Source organism: Pelobates fuscus, chromosome 6, assembly GCF_036172605.1.
Source record: "Pelobates fuscus isolate aPelFus1 chromosome 6, aPelFus1.pri, whole genome shotgun sequence".
Taxonomy (NCBI): Eukaryota; Metazoa; Chordata; class Amphibia; order Anura; family Pelobatidae; genus Pelobates; species Pelobates fuscus.
In genome coordinates this window covers 14227276-14251479 of record NC_086322.1, presented here as the reverse complement: position 1 = coordinate 14251479, position 24204 = coordinate 14227276, and the positions used below count along the sequence as shown (strand labels likewise).

General features: G+C 42.3%; 6 non-coding genes across 6 annotated transcripts; all 6 read right to left on the bottom strand.

Moving 5' to 3' along the window:
• Nucleotides 1-837: 837 nt before the first annotated feature.
• On the bottom strand, nt 838-909 carry TRNAP-CGG (transfer RNA proline (anticodon CGG)). Its single transcript has one exon. It is a non-coding gene; the product is annotated as a tRNA-Pro (tRNA).
• Nucleotides 910-16274: 15365 nt separating this feature from the next.
• TRNAP-CGG (transfer RNA proline (anticodon CGG)) lies at nt 16275-16346 on the bottom strand. The gene has a single exon. It is a non-coding gene; the product is annotated as a tRNA-Pro (tRNA).
• Nucleotides 16347-18054: 1708 nt separating this feature from the next.
• Nucleotides 18055-18126, bottom strand: TRNAT-CGU (transfer RNA threonine (anticodon CGU)). Its single transcript has one exon. It is a non-coding gene; the product is annotated as a tRNA-Thr (tRNA).
• A 1702-nt stretch (nt 18127-19828) lies between these two features.
• Nucleotides 19829-19900, bottom strand: TRNAP-CGG (transfer RNA proline (anticodon CGG)). Its single transcript has one exon. It is a non-coding gene; the product is annotated as a tRNA-Pro (tRNA).
• A 1703-nt stretch (nt 19901-21603) lies between these two features.
• On the bottom strand, nt 21604-21675 carry TRNAP-CGG (transfer RNA proline (anticodon CGG)). Its single transcript has one exon. It is a non-coding gene; the product is annotated as a tRNA-Pro (tRNA).
• Nucleotides 21676-23371: 1696 nt separating this feature from the next.
• On the bottom strand, nt 23372-23443 carry TRNAP-CGG (transfer RNA proline (anticodon CGG)). The gene has a single exon. It is a non-coding gene; the product is annotated as a tRNA-Pro (tRNA).
• Nucleotides 23444-24204: the final 761 nt, after the last annotated feature.

The window sequence follows — 24204 nt, the reverse complement described above, 5'->3', positions numbered from 1 at the left end:
TTGTTTAAAATATTAAGATCTGCACCTTTTTTAAAAAATGTTAATAAAGTCTTCTTTATATTGGCAGTTGGGTCTGATAATAATTTTTCATACACTTGACTATCATTGAGTTGTTTATTTGCTTCTACGATGTACATAGTACTAGATAGTATAACCAGACCTCCCCCTTTATCTGCCGGTTTGACTACTATAGTTTTATTGTCTTGTAATTGTTTGATTGCTAGTCTTTCACTTTGTGTAAGATTGTGGGTGTCGAATTCTGTAGGTTTGATTTTTTTCTAGATCTTGTAGGACAAGTTTCTCGAACATAACAAGCGGAGCAGATTTGCAAAAGGCAGGGTAAAATTTTGATTTTTCTTTTAGATTGGTATTGATGATTGGAGCCTCATTTTGTGATGAGGGGAGAGAAAGGGAGGTGGATTAGTGGAGGAATTATGGTTGCTGAAAAATCTTTTGAGAGTGGCTTTGCGTACAAATTTGTTAATGTCTAGATAGGCTTCGAATGGTTTAAAAGAGTGTGTGGGGGCAAATTTTAGACCTTTGATTAAAACAGAAATTTGTGCGGAAGTTAAAACTTTTTGAGATAGGTTAAAAATGCCGCACTCTTTTTCAGTTTCGGAATTTATAGTCTTTCTAGTTTCTCTCTTTTGTGATCGTCTTCCACCTCGCTTTCCTCTAAACTTATTCGCGAACATTTGAGGAAGTTCGCGTTCACCATTCGCGAACCGAAAATTTCGGGTTCGCGACAACACTATTGAAAGGTTTTGCTATATAAATTAAACACAGTTCAAAATTACATACTTCTAAAGAGAAACAACAAACAGCATGTGAATGCTTGGGCTCGTCCGGGATTTGAACCCGGGACCTCTTGCACCCGAAGCGAGAATCATACCCCTAGACCAACGAGCCAGTGTGGTGCACTTTCAGCATAGTGGGAAATGCCTATACTAATGCTTCAGACAGCGCTTGTGTTGTCTAAATAGCCACTGGACTATGTTTTGAAAATGGGAAAATAAAGTTAAGATGTGTGGAGGAAGAAATCATTATACATAGACTTGTGCAAAATTGTGTTTGGAGCAGTTGGAATGGTTCCAAAACCTTTAATCCACAGCCGGATGTAATGATAGCATTGAATTTACCTGTAGAGTCTTATTCATCGATTCATTCAGCTGTGGAATGGAAGGAATTTGATTCGGACCTCCCCTCTCTAACACACTTTTTCACAAGTCTAACTATGAATACAAATAGAATTCCGTATGTCGTCATATTGTGTTTTTTTTCTCCTTTGTTTTAACAAAGATTTTGCAGTTTTAACAAGGACTTTGAAATCTTAAAAGCGTCATATGAGCAGTTAGCCCTTGCATTAACAAATTATCAGAAAACATTGATTTTGAATGGTTGGTTATGAAACATACACATTTCTAACGATTTCTCTCAAAGTTTCTCATAAGCTTCTAAAAAAAAAGCTAAAGGTGAATGCCTATAAAATCTTAGATTTATAAGGTGATATCAGAAGCACCATACATATTTAATTAAGAGACTGAAAACAGGAAATAAATATACAAGGTGGCATGACATCTTCTTCTCTTAAAAGCACTTGAAGGGTTTTGCTATTATTGAATTTTGCTGACTAAATTAAACAGTTCGAAGCTGCGTGCTTTAAAACAGAAAAACAAAAGCTTGGGCCCATCAGGGATTTGAACCCAGGACCTCTCGCACCCTGCAGAGAAGAAATTTATTATAAAAATAGACTTGTGCAAAATTATGTTTGGGGAGGTTGGCCTGGTTCCAATAACTTGAATTTTCTTGTAGAGTGTTATTTATCAATACATTAACGACTGCCTTGAATTTACTTGTAGAGTGTTATTCATCAATACATTATTTAGGTGTTGACTGGAAGTCATTTGATTCGGACTAACCCTCTCTAACACATATTTGCACAAGTTTAAGTATGAATAAAAATGGAATTCCGTATGTCAAAACATAGTCTTTTTTTCTCTTTTCTTTGTTCTTAGCAAAGATTAGCAAAATTAGACTTGTGCAAAATGATGTTTGGGGAGGTTGGCCTGGTTCCAATAACTTGAATTTACTTGTAGAGTGTTATTCATCAATACATTATTCAGGTGTGGACTGGAAGTTATTTGATTCGGACTTACCCTCTCTAACACATATTTGCACAAGTTTAAGTATGAATAAAAATAGAATTCCGTACGTCAAAACATATAGTCTTTTTGTCTCCTTTGTTGGTTCTTAGAAAAGATTTTGCAGTCTTAACAAAGACTTTGCAGTCTTAAAAGTGTCATCTGAGCAGTTATGTCTGGCATTAATGACTTACGATAAACTATTGATTTTGAATGGTTGATAATGAAAACGACACATTTCTAAAGATTTCTCTCAAACTTTCTCATACATTTCTAAGAAAAAGCTAAAAGTGTATGAATATCAAATCTTAGATTTGAAAGGAAATATCAGAAGCACCAGGAAACATATATAATTGAGGAGGCATTCCATCATCTTCACTTAGGAGCACTTGAAGGGTTTTGCTATATAAATTAAACACAGTTCAAAATTACATACTTCTAAAGAGAAACAACAAACAGCATGTGAATGCTTGGGCTCGTCCGGGATTTGAACCAGGGACCTCTCGCACCCGAAGCGAGAATCATACCCCTAGACCAGTGATGGCAAACCTATGGCACGCGTGCCACAGGTGGCACGCCGGGCCCTCTCTGTGGGCACGCGGCCATAGCTTTGCCATCACTGCAGAGTAGGCGCCTTCCTGCCCAAAACGGCAGGCGCCTACTCTGCTTCCATGTCGGCAGGACCGGAAGCAGGGGGGAGGGATCGAGGAAGCAGCTCTCCCGTCCTCCCGCGAGCTGTGTGGAGCGTTGCCGCGCGTTACCATGGCAACGCTCCACACAGCATCGCGCGGGAGGACAGTAGAGCTGCAGGACCTGTCCTCCTGTCCTGCATACCACCACCGGACCACCAGGGATTGCTGTGTTCCCCCCCTCCCCTTCACCAAAGGTAACAAGAAGGGAAGGGGGGATACTGATTTAATAACTTACCCCCAGCACCCCTACTCCCAGCACCCCTACTCCTTCTACTCCCCCTACTCCCAGCACCCCTACTCCCACTACCCCCAGCACCGCTACTCCTTCTACTCCCACTACCCCCAGCACCCCTACTCCCCCTACTCCCAGCACCCCTACTCCCACTACCCACAGCACCCCTACTCCCACTACCCCAGCACCCCTACTCCTTCTACTCCCCCTACTCCCAGCACCCCTACTCCCACTACCCATGGCACCCCTACTCCCAGCACCCCTACTCCCCCAGCCCCCCTTCCCCCAGCCCCCCTTCCCCCAGCCCCCCTACCCCCAGCCCCCTACCCCCAGCACCCCTACCCCCAGCACCCCTACTCCCACTACCCACAGCACCCCTACCCCTAGGACACCTACCCCCCTTACCCACAGCACCCCTACCGCCAGCACCCTTACCCCCAGCACCCCTACTCCCATCACCCCTACTACCAGCACCCCTACTCCTAGCACACCTACCCCCTACTCCCAGCATCCCTACCCCCTTACCCCCAGCACCCCTACCCCCAGCACCCCTACTCCCACTACCCCCAGCACCCCTACTCCCATCACCCCTACTACCAGCACCCCTACTCCCACTACCCCCAGCACCCCTACTCCTTCTACTCCCCCTACTCCCAGCACCCCTACTCCCACTACCCATGGCACCCCTACTCCCAGCACCCCTACTCCCCCTACCCCCAGCACCCCTACTCCCCCTACCCCCAGCACCCCTACCCCCAGCCACCCTACCCCCAGCACCCCTACCCCCAGCACCCCTACTCCCACTACCCACAGCACCCCTACCCCCAGGACACCTACCCCCTTACCCACAGCACCCCTACCGCCAGCACCCTTACCCCCAGCACCCCCACCCCCCTTACCCCCAGCACCCCTACTCCCACTACCCCCAGCACCCCTACTCCCATCACCCCTACTACCAGCACCCCTACTCCCAGCACACCTACCCCCTACTCCCAGCACCCCTACTCCCACTACCCACAGCACCCCTACCCCCTTACCCCTACCCCCCTTACCCCCAGCACCCCTACCCCCAGCACCCCTACCCACAGCACCCCTATCCCCAGCACCCCTACCCCCCTTACCCACAGCACCCCTACCCACAGCACCCCTACTCCCCTTACCCACAGCACCCCTACCGCCCCACACACAACACCCCTACCCCCCACACACACAACACCCCTAACCCCACACACAGCACCCCTACCCCCCACACACAGCACCCCTACCCCCCCACACACAGCACTCCTACCCCCACACAGCACCCCTACCCCCCACACTTACAGCACCCCTACCCCCCCACACTCACAGCACCCTTCCCCCCCCCCACACTCACAGCACCCTTTCCACCCCCACACTCACAGCACCCTTCCCCCCCCACACACACAGCACCCTTCCCCCCCACACACAGCACCCTTTCCCCCAAACACACACAGCACCCTTTCCCCCAAACACACACAGCACCCTTTCCCCCAAACACACAGCACCCTACCCCCCACACACAGCACCCTACCCCCCCACACACAGCACCCTACCCCCCCACACACAGCACCCTACCCCCCCACACACAGCACCCTACCCCCCACACACAGTACCCTACCCCCCCACACAAAGCACCCCACACACTGCACCCCAACCCCCACACACAGCACCCCACACAACATTACACACAGACACATACACTGCACCCCTCAATGCAGTATATGTGTGTGTGTTCAGCAGTCTTTATGTATTCAGCAGTGTGTTTATTCAGCAGACTGCGTGCGTGTATTCAGCAGACTGCGTACTCAGCAGTGTGCGTGTATTTAGCGGACTGTGTGTGTATTTAGCAGTCTGTCTGTGTCTCGGTGTGTGTATGTGTTCAGCAGTCTGTGTGTATGTATTGCATTTGTTGGAGATACTAATATAAGCTTAATTTATATCATTATTTAAATTTTTTATAATTTAACTCTCTGTTGTGTTCTTCTTTTAAAACAAAAGTTGTTAACTGTACGAGTAGTTTTTTTCTAAACGTAAACCTCAGTATTCAGGTTTAATTGCCATGTTGGCACTTTGAGGGAAAAAAAGTTGGCATGTATTGCGGTTTGGGCCCTCGGGCTCAAAAAGGTTCGCCATCACTGCCCTAGACCAACGAGCCAGTGTGGTGCACTTTCAGCATAGTGGGAAATGCCTATACTAATGCTTCAGACAGCGCTTGTGTTGTCTAAATAGCCACTGGACTATGTTTTGAAAATGGGAAAATAAAGGAAAGATGTGTGGAGGAAGAAGTCATTATACATAGACTTGTGCAAAATTGTGTTTGGAGCAGTTGGAATGGTTCCAAAACCTTTAATCCACAGCCGGATGTAATGATAGCATTGAATTTACCTGTAGAGTCTTATTCATCGATTCATTCAGCTGTGGAATGGAAGGAATTTGATTCGGACCTCCCCTCTCTAACACACTTTTTCACAAGTCTAACTATGAATAAAAATAGAATTCCGTATGTCAAGTCATATTGTGTTTTTTTTCTCCTTTGTTTTAACAAAGATTTTGCAGTTTTAACAAGGACTTTGAAATCTTAAAAGCGTCATATGAGCAGTTAGCCCTTGCATTAATAAATTATCAGAAAACATTGATTTTGAATGGTTGGTTATGAAACATACACATTTCTAACGATTTCTCTCAAAGTTTCTCATAAGTTTCTAAAAAAAAAGCTAAAGGTGAATGCCTATAAAATCTTAGATTTATAAGGTGATATCAGAAGCACCATACATATTTAATTAAGAGACTGAAAACAGGAAATAAATATACAAGGTGGCATGACATCTTCTTCTCTTAAAAGCACTTGAAGGGTTTTGCTATTATTGAATTTTGCTGACTAAATTAAACAGTTCGAAGCTGCGTGCTTTAAAACAAAAAACAAAAGCTTGGGCCCATCAGGGATTTGAACCCAGGACCTCTCGCACCCTGCAGAGAAGAAATTTATTACAAAAATAGACTTGTGCAAAATTATGTTTGGGGAGGTTGGCCTGGTTCCAATAACTTGAATTTTCTTGTAGAGTGTTATTTATCAATACATTAACGACTGCCTTGAATTTACTTGTAGAGTGTTATTCATTAATACATTATTTAGGTGTTGACTGGAAGTCATTTGATTCAGACTAACCCTCTCTAACACATATTTGCACAAGTTTAAGTATGAATAAAAATGGAATTCCGTATGTCAAAACATATAGTCTTTTTTTCTCTTTTCTTTGTTCTTAGCAAAGATTAGCAAAATTAGACTTGTGCAAAATGATGTTTGGGGAGGTTGGCCTGGTTCCAATAACTTGAATTTTACCACATGACAGGAGGCTTCATATTTTGCATTAACTCTCTTTACTAACTCCACATAGCAGTAAAGAAAAAGAGTGAAAACATTAACCAATCAAAAAATAGTAGGAGGTATAGTATTCACAGTGATGAGGCTCCTCCCCCTCTTTCTTTACTGCTCCATCAGCAGACAGGTCAGAGTTTCAGGCTCTTCCCTTTTATTTAGATTGTATTTTCTATGTTATATGCTAATTTTTCGATTTCCTTATTCTGTTTTCTTCTGGGAATCTTCTCCCTTCTATCCTGGGGGGTTTCCCCCCTTTCATTTTAAGTTTATTTTACGATTATTTACGTTTATTTGTGTATGTGTTTTGGACTTTATTCCCCTCAAGATACCTCCGTTTTTTCATTCCTAGTTTTCGCTGGCTTCCCAGCTTGTTTCCCCCTCAGGGTAACGCTCACCCTGTCCCTAGCACTCCCTCGCGGCTCACCAGCCGCATTCTGTTCGCCGACACACCGGGAAACTTTTCTCCCGGTTTTTCCGGCGGCCATCTTGGATCTCGCGTCTCGCAAGATTCACGGCCGCCATTTTGGGAGTCCCACGATCTCCGCAGTGTCGGCCTGCAGCGCTCATCCAGTCGTCGATATCCTTTCTTCAGCTCTCCTTTTGTTACTCAGGCAGGGGTCACAGACGTTTTCCTGTAGGATAAAGAGGCTGCTGGCCCTTCCTCAGTGGTGAGTCCACTGTTATTATTATTCCTATTCCTACTCACTGACCGGGTGGATTTTGTGCCACCATCTATTACAACAGGGTGAAGCCCTTAATGCACTGCTGCCATCAGGTGGATTTCGTGCCACCTACATATATGTATATGTTACAGGGGCATCCCAACCCCATATTAATGTCATATTAAGGTGGATTTCGTGCCATCCTCTCAGTTATCATACATATATTTCTGGGTGCGGCCCAGCAAGAAAAACCCAATTTACCCTGCTGGGGTTTCGAGTACTTTTACTTGTACATACACTACATCACACCCTGCTGGGGTGTTATTACCGATTTTATTATTCTTTTGAGTGCATATTATATCTACTGACCCCTAGCCCATCTACCCTGTGCCAACACCACAACCACTATGGAAGCATCCCAAACCCCTGCGGACTTCCAGTCCATGATTGCAGAAGCCATCTCCGCCTCTATGGAGAAAGCGCTGTCCAGAGTCATGTCGGCATCTACCGACAAACCCAAAAAGGCCACGCTCACACTACCTCAAGACGAGGACTCTGAGGCCTCAGAGTCACACGTACTGGCGGACCCTCGCCCCGCCAAACGTCACTGGAAAGGTGAGAAAGCGGGCGATACACCAGCCAAGGGTAAAGCACCCAAACGCCATAGACCAGCCCCACCTACACCTGCCCACTACTCCTCAGATGAGGGGGAAGAACACTCACATTCTATGGCCGTACTGGACGAGTGGCAGGCTGCGGACTCTGATCCGCAAGATGATAATTGGGACTCGGACTCCGGCTCCCATACGGGCCTCTTACGAGGCACCTTCCTAGATCACAGTCAGCTACCAGACGACCTCGCACCTACCCCGGAAGACGAGGCCATCCTAGACCCCACAGGGCAACGTCTTTTTGACCCTCGCAATATCCGCCACCCACGCTCCGGGGACTGGACACCCCCCGACCACCTCTCCCAGTTTATGCACCGCTGGCTTAGCAAACCACTGGATAAAACGGTGCACAACCGTCTACGCTCGGAATGCCCACGTCCCTCACTTCCCAACCATGTTACTCAAACCCCGGAGTTTGACCAGGTGATGAACACCTTTATGTCCCGAGGTGGCCGAGACCCCCGACGGGGCGTGGAGAAGGGATTCCACGGGGTCCAAGACAAACTGCTGGACGCCATCGGCCCGCTCTCCCGCATACTATACCTAGCAGATGATGCTTTCACTAGGGCCGATCAATTTGACTCTAGCATGGTCAAAGAATGGGCACATGACATCAGAGAATGGGCACAAAGGTGCTTCTGTTTCGTTGGCAATACCAATGTAGCACTCTCCTCTGAGAGGCGCAAGGCAGCTTTACTCCGTATTGACGGAAAACTGGTGGAATTGGGCACCAAAGAACTGGGACCGTTGGCACAGGGCAAACTATTTGGGGAACCCTTCTTAAAAGAGCTGAACAAGCATGTCAATATTTTTACGTCCCTGAATAAGGCTCAGACATCCATGAAGCGAGTCTTCAGAGGTTACCCCAGTCGGGGTGTTTTTGGACGGGCTGGCCGCTACAGGGGCCGCGCAGCCAGCCGATTCTGGCTTTCTGGCCCCCGGTCACACAGACCACAACCCTTCTACCCAGAAGTGGGCTCCAGACAACCCTTCTCCTATACCCGAGGAGCAGACCGAGGCAGAGGACCTCGTAACCGTGGCAGAGCACGCTTCCCCACAGGTAAGCAACATCATGCCTCTTGTTTCACTTTCCCCTTATACCGCAGGCCGTATTGCTCTGTCTTTTCAGAAATGGATAACCATCTCCACGGACGCATGGATCCTCCAGACAGTTCGGGGCTACGTCATCGACTTCGTAGAACCCCCCTACCAACTCACTCCTCCGCACCCCATTCAATGCTCCCAGGAGGACCGCCGTCTGATCGACGACGAACTACGAGAGCTCCAAACGAAAGGGGCGATAGAACCGGCTCACGACGGACAGGGTTTCTTCAGCAACATTTTCCTAGTAAAGAAGAAATCTGGGGAGTTCCGTCCAGTTATAAATTTGAAGGGACTCAACGCTTTTGTCATGTACAGGCACTTCAAGATGGAGGGCATCCATCTTCTGAGAGATCTTCTACAAGACAGGGACTGGTTTACGAGGCTAGACCTCAAGGACGCTTACCTGTCGGTTCCCGTCCACACATCTTGCCGTCAATTCCTCAGATTCCTATGGCAAAACCAACCCTGGCAGTTCACATGCCTCCCTTTCGGCCTCAGCTCAGCACCGTGGTGCTTCACAAAGCTTCTCAAACCAGTTGTATCACGACTACGAACGCAAGGAATTCGGTGCATTATATACCTGGACGACCTGCTACTGTTCTCCTCAGACAGGTACAGTCTAATGCAACACACACGATATACCATTCAACTCCTGACGTCCCTAGGCTTCTTGGTAAATTACCAAAAATCGGAACTATCCCCAACTCAGACGATACAATTCCTGGGCTTCGAGATAGACTCCAGGACCAGCACCTTACGACTCCCGGTTTCGAAGATCACAGCCATCAAGAAGGAACTACGCAGGGTCATCCGCTGCCACACCATTCCCCTCCGCACCCTAGCTCGGATCGTGGGCCTACTGTCCGCATCGATTCAGGCGATCTTCCCAGGCCCACTACACTACAGGGCGATGCAACATCTCAAGGCCTCCTTCCTCCGCCAGAACCCTTCCTACGACCAGAACATTCTGGTAACGGAAGAAATCAAGGAAGAACTCGGATGGTGGTTGGACAGCATGGAGGCTTGGAACGGCCGAGCCATCTTCGTGAATTCTCCCGACATCGTTCTGGAATCAGACGCCAGCCTTTGGGGCTGGGGCGCCACAGGCGAGGGCGGATCGACAGGAGGCACTTGGACTTCACAAGAAACCAACCTCCACATAAACTGCTTAGAACTCCTGGCGGGGTCGTTTGCGATCCGCAGCTTGGCAAAAGACCGCACGGACTGCTGCATCCTCCTCCGGATGGACAACGTCTCAGCGGTCCGCTACATCAATCGCCTGGGAGGAGCACGATCCAGGCTCCTATCAAAAATCACGAAGGACATCTTCGAATTTTGCCTACCCCGGAGAATCTCCCTGATGGCAGAATACCTCCCGGGAGACACGAACCTGACAGCGGACTGGTTCTCACGCCACTGGCGGGACAGCAGCGACTGGAGACTGGACCCAGCGATCTTCCAACGTCTTTCGGCCAGGAGGGGTCCCCTCCACCTAGACCTCTTTGCTTCACGCAACAACAGGCAGACAGACGAGTACTTCAGCTGGCTCCCAGATCCAGGGAGCAAGGCAGTAGATGCGTTTCTACAACCTTGGCCACCTGCGGGGGCGTATGCCTTTCCCCCATTCGCCATGGTGGCAAGGACGATGCAATACCTGAAGACCCAACGCGGGTCCCTGCTCCTCATCTCGCCCCTATGGCCGGGCCAACCATGGTTTCCGGATCTTCTGGCAGCAGCCTACAAGGATCCTCTCCTCATACCGTCCTACCCGACACTCCTTACAGATCCCAAAGGGAACCAACACCCGCTCATCCTGGAAGGCCGTCTCACGCTGATGGCTTGGACACTTTCAGGGGAGCCTGGCAAACCGAAGACTTATCGCAAACGTCTTGAGACCTCCTCTGGGACTCATGGGCACTAGGAACCAGACGATGTTACCTATCAGCATGGAACTCCTGGTCTACTTGGTGCAGTGAACGGAATTTCGATCCCTTTACGGCACCTATAACAGCCATCTTGAATTTCCTCTCGCACCTCTTCTCCACGGGCCGATCTTATCGATCCCTCAACGTCATACGATCCGCTATTTCGGCAGCCCACGTTCCGACCCAGGGGATCCCCGTTGGAAAAGACCCACTGGTATGCCGTCTTCTCAGAGGCATCAGACTACAGAGGCCTCCAAGACCTAAATATGCCCGACTATGGGACGTCGAGATCGTTCTACAATTCATTAGGGACTGGCCGGACAACAACAGACTCTCGCTCCGACAGCTATCAGCTAAACTGACACTTCTACTTTGTTTGGTCTCATTCCGCAGAGTCTCGGACGTACGAGCATTCGACATCGATGCCTTTTCGGTCTCCCAAGAGGGAGTTACCTTCCAAATTTCACGCCGTACGAAATCAGATTCCACATCGGTCTTCTACCCTTTTTTCCCTACAGAACCGCTTCTCTGCGTGGTGTCCACCCTGCATCGATACGTGGAAGTCACATCCCGATTGCGGGTCTCACCTTCGGGCCAACTCTTGGTATCCTACGTTAGACCACACGTAATAGTCTCTACCACCACCTTGGCCAGGTGGGTAAGATGGATTCTATCTCTGGCGGGCATAGAGGAGACCTTCGGAGCCCACTCCGTCCGGGGTGCGGCGGCCTCATCAGCCTTCACCGCAGGCGCGTCCCTGGCAGACATCCTACGAGCCGCAGATTGGTCACGAGAATCAACTTTTCAGACCTTCTATTTCCGCCCGAACCCGGGGGCAACCACGTCTCTCCTGTTTCAGCGTTAAAAATGCAAAATATGAAGCCTCCTGTCATGTGGTAAAATTGAAGATTATGCTAGCGCTAGTGTACTTATAATCTTAATTTTAATAATGACAGGAGGTGAGTATTTTCCCACCCTCCACACCCTCGAGGAAGGAGATCCTATGTAAGTATGCCTATACTCTGAAGGATGAGATCTCATGTAAGTATACCTATACTCTGTATATTCCTTCCTTTTGCTCTGTCTCCTTACTCAGCTTATTTTAATCGGATTTGTACCTTATTTAGATACAGCTTTGTTTACTTATCACCGGCATACTTAGACTAGTTTTAAAAAATTGTTAGTGGAATCTGTGTTGGGTTTATTACACCACTGCAACCAGTTACCAGACCGGTTCCTAACCTTCTTCACGCTCTTTTCCAGCATAACTTCAAGACGTTACAGCTTACGCTCAGGATGGACATGTTTGGGCCTTCCTTCAACTGCCAGGACTTCGTATTTGGGAAAGTCACCCGTTGGTGCATGTTTGGACCATCCTCTAACTTCTAGGACTTCGCACTTTGGAAAGTCACCCGTTGGTGCATGTTTCAAGACTTTTCTCTGTTTCTTTGAATATTTTATGTGTCTTTGATGTCGCTTGGAAAGAGGGGGAGGAGCCTCATCACTGTGAATACTATACCTCCTACTATTTTTTGATTGGTTAATGTTTTCACTCTTTTTCTTTACTGCTATGTGGAGTTAGTAAAGAGAGTTAATGCAAAATACTCGCCTCCTGTCATTATTAAAATTAAGATTATAAGTACACTAGCGCTAGCATAATCTTCAATTTACTTGTAGAGTGTTATTCATCAATACATTAATGACTGACTTGAATTTACTTGGAGAGTGTTATTCATCAATACATTATTCAGGTGTGGACTGGAAGTTATTTGATTCGGACTTACCCTCTCTAACACATATTTGCACAAGTTTAAGTATGAATAAAAATAGAATTCTGTACGTCAAAACATATAGTATTTTTTTCTCCTTTGTTGGTTCTTAGAAAAGATTTTGCAGTCTTAACAAAGACTTTGCAGTCTTAAAAGTGTCATCTGAGCAGTTATGTCTGGCATTAATGACTTACGATAAACTATTGATTTTGAATGGTTGATAATGAAAACGACACATTTCTAAATATTTCTCTCAAACTTTCTCATGCATTTCTAAGAAAAAGCTAAAAGTGTATGAATATCAAATCTTAGATTTGAAAGGAAATATCAAAAGCACCAGGAAACATATATAATTGAGGAGGCATTCCATCATCTTCACTTAGGAGAACTTGAAGGGTTTTGCTATATAAATTAAACACAGTTCAAAATTACATACTTCTAAAGAGAAACAACAAACAGCATGTGAATGCTTGGGCTCGTCCAGGATTTGAATCCGGGACCTCTCGCAACCGAAGCGAGAATCATACCCCTAGACCAACGAGCCAGTGTGGTGCACTGGAAGGAATTTGATTCGGACCTCCTCTCTCTAACACACTTTTTCACAAGTCTAACTATGAATAAAAATAGAATTCCGTATGTCAAGTCATATTGTGTTTTTTTTCTCCTTTGTTTTAACAAAGATTTTGCAGTTTTAGCAAGGACTTTGAAATCTTAAAAGCGTCATATGAGCAGTTAGCCCTTGCATTAATAAATTATCAGAAAACATTGATTTTGAATGGTTGGTTATGAAACATACACATTTCTAACGATTTCTCTCAAAGTTTCTCATAAGTTTCTAAAAAAAAAGCTAAAGGTGAATGCCCCCAGCACCCCTACCCCCTACCCCCAGCACCCCTACTCCCACTACCCACAACACCCCTACCCCCAGCACCCCTACCCCCCTTACCCACAGCACCCCTACCCACAGCACCCCTACCCCCCCACACAGCACCCCTACCCCCCCCGACACAGCACCCCTACCCCACACACACACAACACCCCTACCCCCGACACACAGCACCCCTACCCCCCCCACACAGCACCCCTACCCCCCCCACACAGCACCCCTACCCCCCCACACTCACAGCATCCCTACCCCCCCACACTCACAGCACCCTTTCCCCCCCACACTCACATCACCCTTTCCACCCCCACACTCACAGCACCCTTTCCCCCCCACACACAGCACCCTTTCCCCCCACACAAAGCACCCTTTCCCCCAAACACACACAGCACCCTTTCCCCCAAACACACACAGCACACTTTCCCCCAAACACACAGCACCCTACCCCCCCACACACAGCACCCTACCCCCCACACACAGCACCCTACCCCCCACACACAGCACCCTACCCCCCCACACAAAGCACCCCACACACTGCACCCCAACCCCCCACACACAGCACCCCACCCCCCCACACAACATTACACACAGACACATACACTGCACCCCTCAATGCAGTATATGTGTGTGTGTTCAGCAGTCTTTATGTATTCAGCAGTGTGTGTATTCAGCAGACTGCGTGCGTGTATTCAGCAGACTGCGTACTCAGCAGTGTGCGTGTATTTAGCGGACTGTGTGTGTATTTAGCAGTCTGTCTGTGTCTCGGTGTGTGTATGTGTTCAGCAGTCTGTGTGTATGTATTGCATTTGTTGGAGATACTAATATAAGCTTAATTTATATCATTATTTAAATTTTTTATAATTTAACTCTCTGTTGTGTTCTTCTTTTAAAACAAAAGTTGTTAACTGTACGAGTAGTTTTTTTCTAAACGTAAACCTCAGTATTCAGGTTTAATTGCCATGTTGGCACTTTGAGGGAAAAAAAGTTGGCATGTATTGCGGTTTGGGCACTCGGGCTCAAAAAGGTTCGCCATCACTGCCCTAGACCAACGAGCCAGTGTGGTGCACTTTCAGCATAGTGGGAAATGCCTATACTAATGCTTCAGACAGCGCTTGTGTTGTCTAAATAGCCACTGGACTATGTTTTGAAAATGGGAAAATAAAGGAAAGATGTGTGGAGGAAGAAGTCATTATACATAGGCTTGTGCAAAATTGTGTTTGGAGCAGTTGGAATGGTTCCAAAACCTTTAATCCACAGCCGGATGTAATGATAGCATTGAATTTACCTGTAGAGTCTTATTCATCGATTCATTCAGCTGTGGAATGGAAGGAATTTGATTCGGACCTCCCCTCTCTAACACACTTTTTCACAAGTCTAACTATGAATAAAAATAGAATTCCGTATGTCAAGTCATATTGTGTTTTTTTTCTCCTTTGTTTTAACAAAGATTTTGCAGTTTTAACAAGGACTTTGAAATCTTAAAAGCGTCATATGAGCAGTTAGCCCTTGCATTAACAAATTATCAGAAAACATTGATTTTAAATGGTTAATTATGAAACATACACATTTCTAACGATTTCTCTCAAAGTTTCTCATAAGTTTCTAAAAAAAAAGCTAAAGGTGAATGCCTATAAAATCTTAGATTTATAAGGTGATATCAGAAGCACCATACATATTTAATTAAGAGACTGAAAACAGGAAATACATATACATGGTGGCATGACATCTTCTTCTCTTAAAAGCACTTGAAGGGTTTTGCTATTATTGAATTTTGCTGACTAAATTAAACAGTTCGAAGCTGCGTGCTTTAAAACAGAAAAACAAAAGCTTGGGCCCATCAGGGATTTGAACCCAGGACCTCTCGCACCCTGCAGAGAAGAAATTTATTACAAAAATAGACTTGTGCAAAATTATGTTTGGGGAGGTTGGCCTGGTTCCAATAACTTGAATTTTCTTGTAGAGTGTTATTTATCAATACATTAACGACTGCCTTGACTTGTAGAGTGTTATTAATTAATACATTATTTAGGTGTTGACTGGAAGTAATTTGATTCGGACTAACCCTCTCTAACACATATTTGCACAAGTTTAAGTATGAATAAAAATGGAATTCCGTATGTCAAAACATATAGTCTTTTTTTCTCTTTTCTTTGTTCTTAGCAAAGATTAGCAAAATTAGATTGTGCAAAATAATGTTTGGGGAGGTTGGCCTGGTTCCAATAACTTGAATTTACTTGTAGAGTGTTATTCATCAATACATTAATGACTGACTTGAATTTACTTGGAGAGTGTTATTCATCAATACATTATTCAGGTGTGGACTGGAAGTTATTTGATTCGGACTTACCCTCTCTAACACATATTTGCACAAGTTTAAGTATGAATAAAAATAGAATTCCGTACGTCAAAACATATAGTCTTTTTTTCTCCTTTGTTGGTTCTTACAAAAGATGTTGCAGTCTTAACAAAGACTTTGCAGTCTTAAAAGTGTCATCTGAGCAGTTATGTCTGGCATTAATGACTTACGATAAACTATTGATTTTGAATGGTTGATAATGAAAACGACACATTTCTAAATATTTCTCTCAAACTTTCTCATACATTTCTAAGAAAAAGCTAAAAGTGTATGAATATCAAATCTTAGATTTGAAAGGAAATATCAGAAGCACCAGGAAACATATATAATTGAGGAGGCATTCCATCATCTTCACTTAAGAGCACTTGAAGGGTTTTGCTGTATAAATTAAACACAGTTCAAAATTACATACTTCTAAAGAGAAACAACAAACAGAATGCTTGGGCTCGTCCGGGATTTGAACCCGGGACCTCTCGCACCCGAAGCGAGAATCATACCCCTAGACCAACGAGCCAGTGTGGTGCACTTTCAGCATAGTGGGAAATGCCTATACTAATGCTTCAGACAGCGCTTGTGTTGTCTAAATAGCCACTGGACTATGTTTTGAAAATGGGAAAATAAAGGAAAGATGTGTGGAGGAAGAAGTCATTATACATAGACTTGTGCAAAATTGTGTTTGGAGCAGTTGGAATGGTTCCAAAACCTTTAATCCACAGCCGGATGTAATGATAGCATTGAATTTACCTGTAGAGTCTTATTCATCGATTCATTCAGCTGTGGAATGGAAGGAATTTGATTCGGACCTCCCCTCTCTAACACACTTTTTCACAAGTCTAACTATGAATAAAAATAGAATTCCGTATGTCAAGTCATATTGTGTTTTTTTTCTCCTTTGTTTTAACAAAGATTTTGCAGTTTTAAAAGGACTTTGAAATCGTAAAAGCGTCATATGAGCAGTAAGCCCTTGCATTAACAAATTATCAGAAAACATTGATTTTGAATGGTTGGTTATGAAACATACACATTTCTAACGATTTCTCTCAAAGTTTCTCATAAGTTTCTAAAAAAAAAAGCTAAAGGTGAATGCCTATAAAATCTTAGATTTATAAGGTGATATCAGAAGCACCATACATTTTTAAATAAGAGACTGAAAACAGGAAATAAATATACAAGGTGGCATGACATCTTCTTCTCTTAAAAGCACTTGAAGGGTTTTGCTATTATTGAATTTTGCTGACTAAATTAAACAGTTCGAAGCTGCGTGCTTTAAAACAGAAAAACAAAAGCTTGGGCCCATCAGGGATTTGAACCCAGGACCTCTCGCACCCTGCAGAGAAGAAATTTATTACAAAAATAGACTTGTGCAAAATTATGTTTGGGGAGGTTGGCCTGGTTCCAATAACTTGAATTTTCTTGTAGAGTGTTATTTATCAATACATTAACGACTGCCTTGAATTTACTTGTAGAGTGTTATTCATCAATACATTATTTAGGTGTGGACTGGAAGTAATTTGATTCGGACTAACCCTCTCTAACACATATTTGCACAAGTTTAAGTATGAATAAAAATGGAATTCCGTATGTCAAAACATATAGTCTTTTTTTCTCTTTTCTTTGTTCTTAGCAAAGATTAGCAAAATTAGACTTGTGCAAAATGATGTTTGGGGAGGTTGGCCTGGTTCCAATAACTTGAATTTACTTGTAGAGTGTTATTCATCAATACATTATTCAGGTGTGGACTGGAAGTTATTTGATTCGGACTTACCCTCTCTAACACATATTTGCACAAGTTTAAGTATGAATAAAAATAGAATTCCGTACGTCAAAACATATAGTCTTTTTTTCTCCTTTGTTGGTTCTTACAAAAGATGTTGCAGTCTTAACAAAGACTTTGCAGTCTTAAAAGTGTCATCTGAGCAGTTATGTCTGGCATTAATGACTTACGATAAACTATTGATTTTGAATGGTTGATAATGAAAACGACACATTTCTAAATATTTCTCTCAAACTTTCTCATACATTTCTAAGAAAAAGCTAAAAGTGTATGAATATCAAATCTTAGATTTGAAAGGAAATATCAGAAGCACTAGGAAACATATATAATTGAGGAGGCATTCCATCATCTTCACTTAGGAGCACTTGAAGGGTTTTGCTATATAAATTAAACACAGTTCAAAATTACATACTTCTAAAGAGAAACAACAAACAGCATGTGAATGCTTGGGCTCATCCGGGATTTGAACCCGGGACCTCTCGCACACGAAGCGAGAATCATACCCCTAGACCAACGAGCCAGTGTGGTGCACTTTCAGCATAGTGGGAAATGCCTATACTAATGCTTCAGACAGCGCTTGTGTTGTCTAAATAGCCACTGGACTATGTTTTGAAAATGGGAAAATAAAGGAAAGATGTGTGGAGGAAGAAGTCATTATACATAGACTTGTGCAAAATTGTGTTTGGAGCAGTTGGAATGGTTCCAAAACCTTTAATCCACAGCCGGATGTAATGATAGCATTGAATTTACCTGTAGAGTCTTATTCATCGATTCATTCAGCTGTGGAATGGAAGGAATTTGATTCGGACCTCCCCTCTCTAACACACTTTTTCACAAGTCTAACTATGAATAAAAATAGAATTCTGTATGTCAAGTCATATTGTGTTTTTTTTCTCCATTGTTTTAACAAAGATTTTGCAGTTTTAACAAGGACTTTGAAATCTTAAAAGCGTCATATGAGCAGTTAGCCCTTGCATTAACAAATTATCAGAAAACATTGATTTTGAATGGTTGGTTATGAAACATACACATTTCTATCGATTTCTCTCAAAGTTTCTCATAAGTTTCTAAAAAAAAAGCTAAAGGTGAATGCCTATAAAATCTTCGATTTATATTGTGATATCAGAATCACCATACATTTTTAAATAAGAGACTGAAAACAGGAAATAAATATACAAGGTGGCATGACATCTTCTTCTCTTAAAAGCACTTGAAGGGTTTTGCTATTATTGAATTTTGCTGACTAAATTAAACAGTTCGAAGCTGTGTGCTTTAAAACAGAAAAACAAAAGCTTGGGCCCATCAGGGATTTGAACCCAGGACCTCTCGCACCCTGCAGAGAAGAAATTTATTACAAAAATAGACTTGTGCAAAATTATGTTTGGGGAGGTTGGCCTGGTTTCAATAACTTGAATTTTCTTGTAGAGTGTTATTTATCAATACATTAACGACTGCCTTGAATTTACTTGTAGAGTGTTATTCATCAATACATTATTTAGGTGTGGACTGGAAGTAATTTGGTTCGGACTAACCCTCTCTAACACATATTTGCACAAGTTTAAGTATGAATAAAAATGGAATTCCGTATGTCAAAACATATAGTCTTTTTTTCTCTTTTCTTTGTTCTTAGCAAAGATTAGCAAAATTAGACTTGTGCAAAATGATGTTTGGGGAGGTTGGCCTGGTTCCAATAACTTGAATTTACTTGTAGAGTGTTATTCATCAATACATTATTCAGGTGTGGACTGGAAGTTATTTGATTCGGACTAACCCTCTCTAACACATATTTGCACAAGTTTAAGTATGAATAAAAATAGAATTCCGTACGTCAAAACATATAGTCTTTTTTTCTCCTTTGTTGGTTCTTACAAAAGATGTTGCAGTCTTAACAAAGACTTTGCAGTCTTAAAAGTGTCATCTGAGCAGTTCTGTCTGGCATTAATGACTTACGATAAACTATTGATTTTGAATGTTTGATAATGAAAACGACACATTTCTAAATATTTCTCTCAAACTTTCTCATACATTTCTAAGAAAAAGCTAAAAGTGTATGAATATCAAATCTTAGATTTGAAAGGAAATATCAGAAGCACCAGGAAACATATATAATGGAGGAGGCATTCCATCATCTTCACTTAGGAGCACTTGAAGTGTTTTGCTGTATAAATTAAACACAGTTCAAAATTACATACTTCTAAAGAGAAACAACAAACAGAATGCTTGGGCTCGTCCGGGATTTGAACCCGGGACCTCTCGCACCCGAAGCGAGAATCATACCCCTAGACCAACGAGCCAGTGTGGTGCACTTTCAGCATAGTGGGAAATGCCTATACTAATGCTTCAGACAGCGCTTGTGTTGTCTAAATAGCCACTGGACTATGTTTTGAAAATGGGAAAATAAAGGAAAGATGTGTGGAGGAAGAAGTCATTATACATAGACTTGTGCAAAATTGTGTTTGGAGCAATTGGAATGGTTCCAAAACCTTTAATCCACAGCCGGATGTAATGATAGCATTGAATTTACCTGTTGAGTCTTATTCATCGATTCATTCAGCTGTGGAATGGAAGGAATTTGATTCGGACCTCCCCTCTCTAACACACTTTTTCACAAGTCTAACTATGAATAAAAATAGAATTCCGTATGTCAAGTCATATTGTGTTTTTTTTCTCCATTGTTTTAACAAAGATTTTGCAGTTTTAACAAGGACTTTGAAATCTTAAAAGCGTCATATGAGCAGTTAGCCCTTGCATTAACAAATTATCAGAAAACATTGATTTTGAATGGTTGGTTATGAAACATACACATTTCTATCGATTTCTCTCAAAGTTTCTCATAAGTTTCTAAAAAAAAAAGCTAAAGGTGAATGCCTATAAAATCTTCGATTTATATTGTGATATCAGAAGCACCATACATTTTTAAATAAGAGACTGAAAACAGGAAATAAATATACAAGGTGGCATGACATCTTCTTCTCTTAAAAGCACTTGAAGGGTTTTGCTATTATTGAATTTTGCTGACTAAATTAAACAGTTCGAAGCTGTGTGCTTTAAAACAGAAAAACAAAAGCTTGGGCCCATCAGGGATTTGAACCCAGGACCTCTCGCACCCTGCAGAGAAGAAATTTATTACAAAAATAGACTTGTGCAAAATTATGTTTGGGGAGGTTGGCCTGGTTTCAATAACTTGAATTTTCTTGTAGAGTGTTATTTATCAATACATTAACGACTGCCTTGAATTTACTTGTAGAGTGTTATTCATCAATACATTATTTAGGTGTGGACTGGAAGTAATTTGGTTCGGACTAACCCTCTCTAACACATATTTGCACAAGTTTAAGTATGAATAAAAATGGAATTCCGTATGTCAAAACATATAGTCTTTTTTTCTCTTTTCTTTGTTCTTAGCAAAGATTAGCAAAATTAGACTTGTGCAAAATGATGTTTGGGGAGGTTGGCCTGGTTCCAATAACTTGAATTTACTTGTAGAGTGTTATTCATCAATACATTATTCAGGTGTGGACTGGAAGTTATTTGATTCGGACTAACCCTCTCTAACACATATTTGCACAAGTTTAAGTATGAATAAAAATAGAATTCCGTACGTCAAAACATATAGTCTTTTTTTCTCCTTTGTTGGTTCTTACAAAAGATGTTGCAGTCTTAACAAAGACTTTGCAGTCTTAAAAGTGTCATCTGAGCAGTTATGTCTGGCATTAATGACTTACGATAAACTATTGATTTTGAATGTTTGATAATGAAAACGACACATTTCTAAATATTTCTCTCAAACTTTCTCATACATTTCTAAGAAAAAGCTAAAAGTGTATGAATATCAAATCTTAGATTTGAAAGGAAATATCAGAAGCACCAGGAAACATATATAATTGAGGAGGCATTCCATCATCTTCACTTAGGAGCACTTGAAGTGTTTTGCTGTATAAATTAAACACAGTTCAAAATTACATACTTCTAAAGAGAAACAACAAACAGAATGCTTGGGCTCGTCCGGGATTTGAACCCGGGACCTCTCGCACCCGAAGCGAGAATCATACCCCTAGACCAACGAGCCAGTGTGGTGCACTTTCAGCATAGTGGGAAATGCCTATACTAATGCTTCAGACAGCGCTTGTGTTGTCTAAATAGCCACTGGACTATGTTTTGAAAATGGGAAAATAAAGGAAAGATGTGTGGAGGAAGAAGTCATTATACATAGACTTGTGCAAAATTGTGTTTGGAGCAATTGGAATGGTTCCAAAACCGTTAATCCACAGCCGGATGTAATGATAGCATTGAATTTACCTGTTGAGTCTTATTCATCGATTCATTCAGCTGTGGAATGGAAGGAATTTGATTCGGACCTCCCCTCTCTAACACACTTTTTCACAAGTCTAACTATGAATAAAAATAGAATTCCGTATGTCAAGTCATATTGTGTTTTTTTTCTCCTTTGTTTTAACAAAGATTTTGCAGTTTTAAAAGGACTTTGAAATCGTAAAAGCGTCATATGAGCAGTAAGCCCTTGCATTAACAAATTATCAGAAAACATTGATTTTGAATGGTTGGTTATGAAACATACACATTTCTAACGATTTCTCTCAAAGTTTCTCATAAGTTTCTAAAAAAAAAGCTAAAGGTGAATGCCTATAAAATCTTAGATTTATAAGGTGATATCAGAAGCACCATACATTTTTAAATAAGAGACTGAAAACAGGAAATAAATATACAAGGTGGCATGACATCTTCTTCTCTTAAAAGCACTTGAAGGGTTTTGCTATTATTGAATTTTGCTGACTAAATTAAACAGTTCGAAGCTGCGTGCTTTAAAACAGAAAAACAAAAGCTTGGGCCCATCAGGGATTTGAACCCAGGACCTCTCGCACCCTGCAGAGAAGAAATTTATTACAAAAATAGACTTGTGCAAAATTATGTTTGGGGAGGTTGGCCTGGTTCCAATAACTTGAATTTTCTTGTAGAGTGTTATTTATCAATACATTAACGACTGCCTTGACTTGTAGAGTGTTATTCATTAATACATTATTTAGGTGTTGACTGGAAGTCATTTGATTCGGACTAACCCTCTCTAACACATATTTGCACAAGTTTAAGTATGAATAAAAATGGAATTCCGTATGTCAAAACATATAGTCTTTTTTTCTCTTTTCTTTGTTCTTAGCAAAGATTAGCAAAATTAGACTTGTCCAAAATGATGTTTGGGGAGGTTGGCCTGGTTCCAATAACTTGAATTTACTTGTAGAGTGTTATTCATCAATACATTATTCAGGTGTGGACTGGAAGTTATTTGATTCGGACTTACCCTCTCTAACACATATTTGCACAAGTTTAAGTATGAATAAAAATAGAATTCCGTACGTCAAAACATATAGTCTTTTTTTCTCCTTTGTTGGTTCTTACAAAAGATGTTGCAGTCTTAACAAAGACTTTGCAGTCTTAAAAGTGTCATCTGAGCAGTTCTGTCTGGCATTAATGACTTACGATAAACTATTGATTTTGAATGATTGATAATGAAGACGACACATTTCTAAATATTTCTCTCAAACTTTCTCATACATTTCTAAGAAAATGCTAAAAGTGTATGAATATCAAATCTTAGATTTGAAAGGAAATATCAGAAGCACTAGGAAACATATATAATTGAGGAGGCATTCCATCATCTTCACTTAGGAGTTCTTGAAGGGTTTTGCTGTATAAATTAAACACAGTTCAAAATTACATACTTCTAAAGAGAAACAACAAACAGAATGCTTGGGCTCGTCCGGGATTTGAACCCGGGACCTCTCGCACCCGAAGCGAGAATCATACCCCTAGACCAACGAGCCAGTGTGGTGCACTTTCAGCATAGTGGGAAATGCCTATACTAATGCTTCAGACAGCGCTTGTGTTGTCTAAATAGCCACTGGACTATGTTTTGAAAATGGGAAAATAAAGGAAAGATGTGTGGAGGAAGAAGTCATTATACATAGACTTGTGCAAAATTGTGTTTGGAGCAGTTGGAATGGTTCCAAAACCTTTAATCCACAGCCGGATGTAATGATAGCATTGAATTTACCTGTAGAGTCTTATTCATCGATTCATTCAGCTGTGGAATGGAAGGAATTTGATTCGGACCTCCCCTCTCTAACACACTTTTTCACAAGTCTAACTATGAATAAAAATAGAATTCTGTATGTCAAGTCATATTGTGTTTTTTTTCTCCATTGTTTTAACAAAGATTTTGCAGTTTTAACAAGGACTTTGAAATCTTAAAAGCGTCATATGAGCAGTTAGCCCTTGCATTAACAAATTATCAGAAAACATTGATTTTGAATGGTTGGTTATGAAACATACACATTTCTAACGATTTCTCTCAAAGTTTCTCATAAGTTTCTAAAAAAAAAGCTAAAGGTGAATGCCTATAAAATCTTAGATTTATAAGGTGATATCAGAAGCACCATACATTTTTAAATAAGAGACTGAAAACAGGAAATAAATATACAAGGTGGCATGACATCTTCTTCTCTTAAAAGCACTTGAAGGGTTTTGCTATTATTGAATTTTGCTGACTAAATTAAACAGTTCGAAGCTGCATGCTTTAAAACAG